The sequence below is a fragment of the Felis catus genome, chromosome C1 (genome assembly GCF_018350175.1).
Source record: "Felis catus isolate Fca126 chromosome C1, F.catus_Fca126_mat1.0, whole genome shotgun sequence".
Taxonomy (NCBI): domain Eukaryota; kingdom Metazoa; phylum Chordata; class Mammalia; order Carnivora; family Felidae; genus Felis; species Felis catus.
In genome coordinates, this window is record NC_058375.1 from 79,179,221 (window position 1) to 79,186,020 (window position 6,800).

Sequence of the window (6,800 nt, forward strand, 5' to 3'; positions counted from 1 at the left end):
ATAAATGTTTATGCCTTCAACATGAAAGCACCCAAATATATAAATCAATTAATCGCAAACATAAGCAAACTTACTTATAATAATATCGTATTTGTAGGTGACTTTAATATTTTCACTTACAGCAATGGACAAATGATCTAGGCAGAAAATAAATAAGGAAACAATGGCCTTGAATGACACTGCACCAGATGGACTTAACACATATTCAGAACTTTTCATCCAAAAGCAGCAGAATACACATTCTTCTTGAGTGCACGTGGAACATTCTCCAAACTAGATCACATACTGGGTCACAAAACAGCCCTCAACAAATATAAAAGGATTGAGATCATACCATGCATATTTTCAGATCACAACACTATGAAACTTGAAATCAACAACAAGAAAAAATTTAGAAAGCTTCCAAGTACATGGAGGTTAAAGAACATCCTACTAAGAAATGAATGGGTCAACCAGGAAATTAAAGAAGAGATTTAAAAATATATGAAAGCAAATGAAAATGAAAACATGACAGTCAAAACCCTATAGGAAGCAGCAAAGGCAGTCCTAAGAGGAAATACACTGCAATCCAGGCCTATCTCATAAAGCAAGAAAGACCCCAAATACAGAACCTAACCTCACACCTAAAGGAACTAGAAAGACAGTGGCAAAGAAAGCCCAAAATCAGCAGAAGAAGAGAAATAATAAAGATTAGAGCAGAAATAAACAACATAGAAAACAAACAAACAAACAGATCAATGAATCTAAGTGCTGTTTTTTTGAAAGAATAAACAAAATTGATAACCCCCTAGCCAGACTTCTCAAAAAGAAGAGAGAGGACCCAAATAGATAAAATCATGAATGAAAGAGAAGACATCACAACCAACACCACAGAAATACAATTATTAGAGAATACTATGAAAAATTATATGCCAATAAACTGGACAATCTAGAAGAAAATGGAAAAATTCCTAGACACCCACACACTACCAAAACTCAAATGGGAAGAAATAGAAAATTTGAACAAACCCATAACCAATGAAGAAGTTGAACGGTTATCCAAAATCTCCCAACAAATAAGAGTCCTGGGCCAGATGGCTTCTATAATGCTTCTGATTATAGGTATTAACATAGTTAATACCTATTCTTCTCAAGTTATTCCAAAAAATCGAAATGGAAGGAAAGCTTCTGGAGTCATTCTATGAAGCCAGCATTACCTTGATTCCCAAACCAGACAAAGACCCCACTAAAAGGGAATTACAGGCCAATGTCCCTAATGAACATGGATGCAAAAATTCTCAACAAGATACTAGCAAATTGAATTCAACAGTATATTAAAAGAATTATTCACCATGATCAAGTCGGATTCATTCCTGGGCTACAGGGCTGATTCAATATTTGTAAATCAATCAACATGATACATCACATTAGTAGAAGAAAGGATAAGAACCATACAATCCTGTCAATAGATGCAGAAAAAGCATTTGACAAAAAACAATCCTTTCTTAATAAAAACCCTCAAGAAAGTCGGGATAGAAGGAACATACTTTAACATCATAAAAGTCACATATGAAAAGTTCAGGGCTAAAATCATCCTCAATGGGGAAAAACGGAGAGGTTTTCCCTGAGATCAGAACAGGAGAGTAATGTCCACTTTTACCACTGTTATTCAACATAGTATTGGAAGTCCTAGCCTCAGGAATCAGACAACAAAATGAAATAAAAGCCATACAAATTGGCAAAGAAGTCAAACTTCCATTTTTCACAGATGACATGATGCTGTACATGGAAAACACAAAAGCTCCACCAAAAAAACCCAAAAAACAAAAAACAAACAAACAAAAAAACAAGCTAGAATGGATATGTGAATTCGGCAAAGATACAGGATACAAAAGCAATGTACAGAAATCAGTTGCATTTCTACACACCAATAATGAAGCAGCAGAAATAGTTATGAAGGAATCATTCCCATTTACAATTGCACCAAGAACCATAAGACACCTTGGAATAAACTAACCCAAGAGGTAAAAGATCTGTATGCTGAAAACTATTGTAAACTTATGAAAGAAACTGAAGAAGACACAAAGAAATGGAAAAACATTCCACACTCATGGATTAGAAGAACAAATATTGTTAAAATGTCAATACTACCCAAAGTCATCTACACATTCAATGCAATCCCAATCAAAATTGCACTGGCATTCTTCTCAAAGCTAGAATTAACAATCCTAAAATTTGCATGGAACCACAAAAGACCCAGAATAGCCAAAGTAATATTGAAAAAGAAAACCAAAGCGGGAGGCATCACAATCCCAGACGTTAGCCCCTACTCTACTACAAAGTTGTAATCATCAAGACAGTATGGTATTGGCACAAAAACAGACATATAGACCAGTGGAATAGAGAACCCAGAATTGGACCCACAAATGTATGGCCAACTAATCTTTGACAAAGCAGGAAAGAGCATCCAATGGAAAAAAACAGAGTCTCTTTAGCAAATGGTGCTGGGAGAAATGGACAGCAACATGCAGAAGAATGAAACTGGACCACTTTCTTACACCATACACAAAAATAAATTCAAAATGGATGAAACACCTACAGATGAGACAGGAAACCATCAAAATCCTAGAGAAAAAAAACAGGCAACAACCTCTTCGACCTTGGCTGCAACAACTTCTTGACATGTCTCCAAAGGCAAGGGAAGTGAAAGCAAAAATGAAGTATTACAACTTCATTAAGATAAAAAGCTTCTGCACAGCAAAGGAAACTACCAACAAAACTAAAAGGCAATCATCGGAATAGGAGAAGATATTTGCAAATGACATATCAGATAAAAGGTTAGTATCCAAAATCTATAAAGAACTTACCAACCTCCACATCCAAAAAACAAATAATCCAGTGAAGAAATGGGCAGAAGACATGAATAGACAATTTTCTAAAGAAGACATCTAGATGGCCCAAAGACACATGAAAAGATGCTCAATGTCACTCCTCACTAGGGAAATACAAATCAAAACCACACTGGGGCGCCTGGGTGGCTCAGTAGGTTGAGCTTCCAACTTCGGCTTGGGTCATGATCTCACAGTCTGTGAGTTCGAGCCCCGCGTCGGGCTCTGTGCTGGCAGCGCAGAGCCTGGAACCTGCTTCGGATTCTGTGTCTCCCTCTCTCTCTGCCTTTCCCCCACTCATGCTCTATCTGTGTCAAAAATAAATAAACATTAAAAAAAAAAAACACACATTGAGATACCACCTCACACCAGTCAGAGTGGCTAAAGTTAACAACTCAGGAAACAACAGAAGCTGGCAAGGATGTGGAGAAAGGGGAACCCTCCTGCACTGTTGGTGGGAATGCAAACTTGTGTGGCAGCTCTTGAAAACAGTGTGGAGGTTCCTCAAAAAATTAAAAATAGAACTACCCTACAACCCAGCAATAGCATGACTATGAATTTATCCAAAGGATACAGGAGTGCTGATTCATAGGGACACATGTACCCCAATATTTACAGCAGTGCTATCAACAATAGCCAAAGTATGTAAAGAGCCCAAATGTCCATCAACTGATGAAAGGATAAAGATGTGGTATGTATACAATGGAATATTACTCAGTGATGAAAAATAATGAAATCTTTCCATTTGCAACTACATGGATAGAACTGGAGGGTATTATCCTAAGTGAAAGAAGTCAGTCAGAAAAAGACAGCTATCATATGTTTTCACTCATATGTGGAGTTTGAGAAACTTAACAGAAGACCATAGGGGAAGGGAGGAAAAATAAGTTGCAAATAGAGAGGGAGGCAAATCACAAAAGACTCTTAAATACAGAGAACAAAATGAGGGTTAATGAGGGTGCAGGGTTGGGGGGATGGGGAAAATAGGGATGGGCATTGAGAAGGGTACTTTTTGGGATGAGCACTGGGTGCTGTACGTGAGTGATGAATCATGGGAATCTACTCCCAAAGTCAAGAATACACTGTACACTGTATGTTAACTAGCTTGATAATTATTTTTAAAAAGAGAGACAGGGAGGGAGGGAGGAAGGAAGGGAGAAAAGAAGAAAGAAAAGAAAGGAGGGAGGAAAGAAAAGGAAAGGGAAGGAAGGCAGGAAAGAAGAGGGAGGGAGGGAGGGGGGAGGGAGGGAAGAAGACAGAGAAAGAAAGAAACAGAAAAAGAAAGAAAGAAAGAAAGAAAGAAAGAAAGAAAGAAAGAAAGAAAGAGGAAAAGAACAGAAAGAAAAAGAGGAAGGAAGGAAGGGGAAAAGATTAATAGGAAGGGATAATAAAAGGAAATCAAATTTGTGATGTCACCCTAAAAAACAAATAAATGAAAATAAAAACTTAATCTAAATCTGCACTCAGTTTACCTCAGTCATCTCAGTCAGTGACAGCTAGATTTCCCTCTTGGTAATCTGTCTACCTGTATTTTGGATCCCTTTCTGTCTCCTTAGGGACTTCCCATTATCAGTTATTTCATTTTATCCAAGTGATCAATCTTACCTGTGTCCCACTTTCCCCCATCAACGTTAGACATATCCAACGTTAGACATTTCCCCCATCAACATTAGACAAATCTTCCCCTCAATCTCATATTTCCAGTCTACCTACCCATCTTGTCATACATTTAAATGGCCCATATTCTTGAAAGAGTTCATTAAACTAGCTGTTTGCATTTGATTTCCCCTCCTTGTCATGTGTATACCTGCAAGAAATCCACTTTTTTGGGTAGTTCTCTTTCCCAGTCATATCCCAGAATTCCCAAAGAATACTTAATATCCTATAAATCCACCGTTTTTCAGTTGTTGCCTTAGCCAGAGAGGCAAACTGGCAGTGTAAATATTTACTTTTAAAAAGCTATGCAAGAGGGGGGAGGAGCCAAGATGACAGAACAGCATGAAAGTTTTTTTTGCATCTCTCCTCCCTTGAAATACAGCCAGATCAACACCAAACCATCCTGCACAACTAGAAAACTGATTTGAGGATTAACACAACAATCTGCACAAACTGAAACATAGATTTCAGCAGGTACGTGGTTCAGAGAAGTGAACTGGGGGAGAAAGCCATGGAGGACAGGGAGCTGTTTTTGCCTGTGGAGAGAGGAAAGAGACGGGGAGAGTACAGAAAGCATCCCCCCTGCCTGAAAGCAGCTGGAGAGAAAAGAAAGAGTATGCAAGGGACTAAACAAAAAATGGAGAAAGGAGAAAGGAGAGGGTTTAAATTCCATCAAGATTCTATAAACGGGGAGTGCAGAGTCTGAAACTCCACAGCTTGATACCTGGCAGTGCTCTAGTGGGAAGGGCAAATCCCCAGGAGCAGAGAGAGAGGTCCTCAGGGTCCTCAGACCACATGGGGAGAGGCGTTTCCCCTGACGGGAGGACATTTGGTAGACACTGTGTGGTCTCCCCACAGGCAAAGATCCCAGTGGACCCCGGAGAACAACCACATTCACTGGTGCTGGAACAAGGATGTTAAGGGGGAAGCCTGGCACCAGATGTGTGTTGTGATTTTCCACAATCCCTGAAACAATGCCACTACAGGATTGTGAAAACTTTTTCTGAGGTGTGCTGGCACCCAGCCGGTCTCTGGGCATCAGCAGCAGCACGGTCTCCAGGATGTTCCTGGGGATTGGGATGGCACCCACTTATCACTCGGTGAGACCCTCCCCGAGAAAGTCTGAGCAGGTCAAGGCCACAGTCCCTCAGATGTGAGGGGTTGGGAAACACACCCCCATCTGAGATAAAACTCAGGAGGGAAGTGCTGCCTGGCAGACTGATGGCTTGGTCATAAAGAGTGTGAAAGTGGGGAGTGGACAGAAGCGAGAGACAAAGGAGAGGTGCTTGACTGCCAGTTGTGGAGAGCACAGAGTTCTGATACTAGAGACTGGGTAGCTGGGTGCCACTATTTTCACCCATCCCTTGCATGCACATACACACCTACAGGTACCACAACAATCCACCACAGTAAGTTAAGCAGCGCCATCTAGTGGAGAACGGAGCTCTTACACTAAGTCCCACCCAACTGGGCCAACCTGGTTCTTCTGGAACAACACAAGTCTCTCCCCCCGCTTAGGTTACTGACTATAAGGTGCTTCATAGTTCAACTTTTAGGGGAAACCGATGTAATTTCAATTGTACTTCAGTCTGTTTGCTGGTCCACCTATTCAAATTTTTTTCTTTCCTTATTCTTGAATACAGAAAGAGAAAAATTTGTTATTTGTTATTTTAATTTATTTTTCATTTCTATTAAAATATTTTTCATTAATTTTTTCTATAATTTTTATGTTTTATAAATTTTTCAAATTCAATTTTTTTACTTCCATTTCATTTTATTCTATCTCATTGTATTCCTTTTTTCAAATTTTCAAACATTTTCCTTTTTTCCCTCTTTTTTTATCTTTCCCTTTTTTTCTCTAATCCATCAAGCTTCTTTCAACAACCAGACCAGAACACACCTAGGATCTAGCATCCTTTATTTGATCTTTTTTGTGTTGTTTTTAATTTTTTAATTGTTTTTTTTTACTTTATTAATTCCTTTTCTTCCTTCAAAATGACAAAATGAAGGAATTACCACAAAAGAAAGAACAGAAAGGAATGACAGCCAGGGACTTAACACATATACAAGCAAGATGTCTGAAGCAGAATTTAGAATCACAATAATAAGAATACTAGCTGGAGTTGAAAACAGACTAGAATCCCTTTCTGTGGAGGTAAGGGCTGGTCTGGATGAAATAAAAAATGCTATAACTGAGCTGCAATCTCAAATGAATGCCACGGCGGCAAGGATGGGTGAGGCAGAGCAGCAAATCAGTAATATAGAGGGAAAATTTAT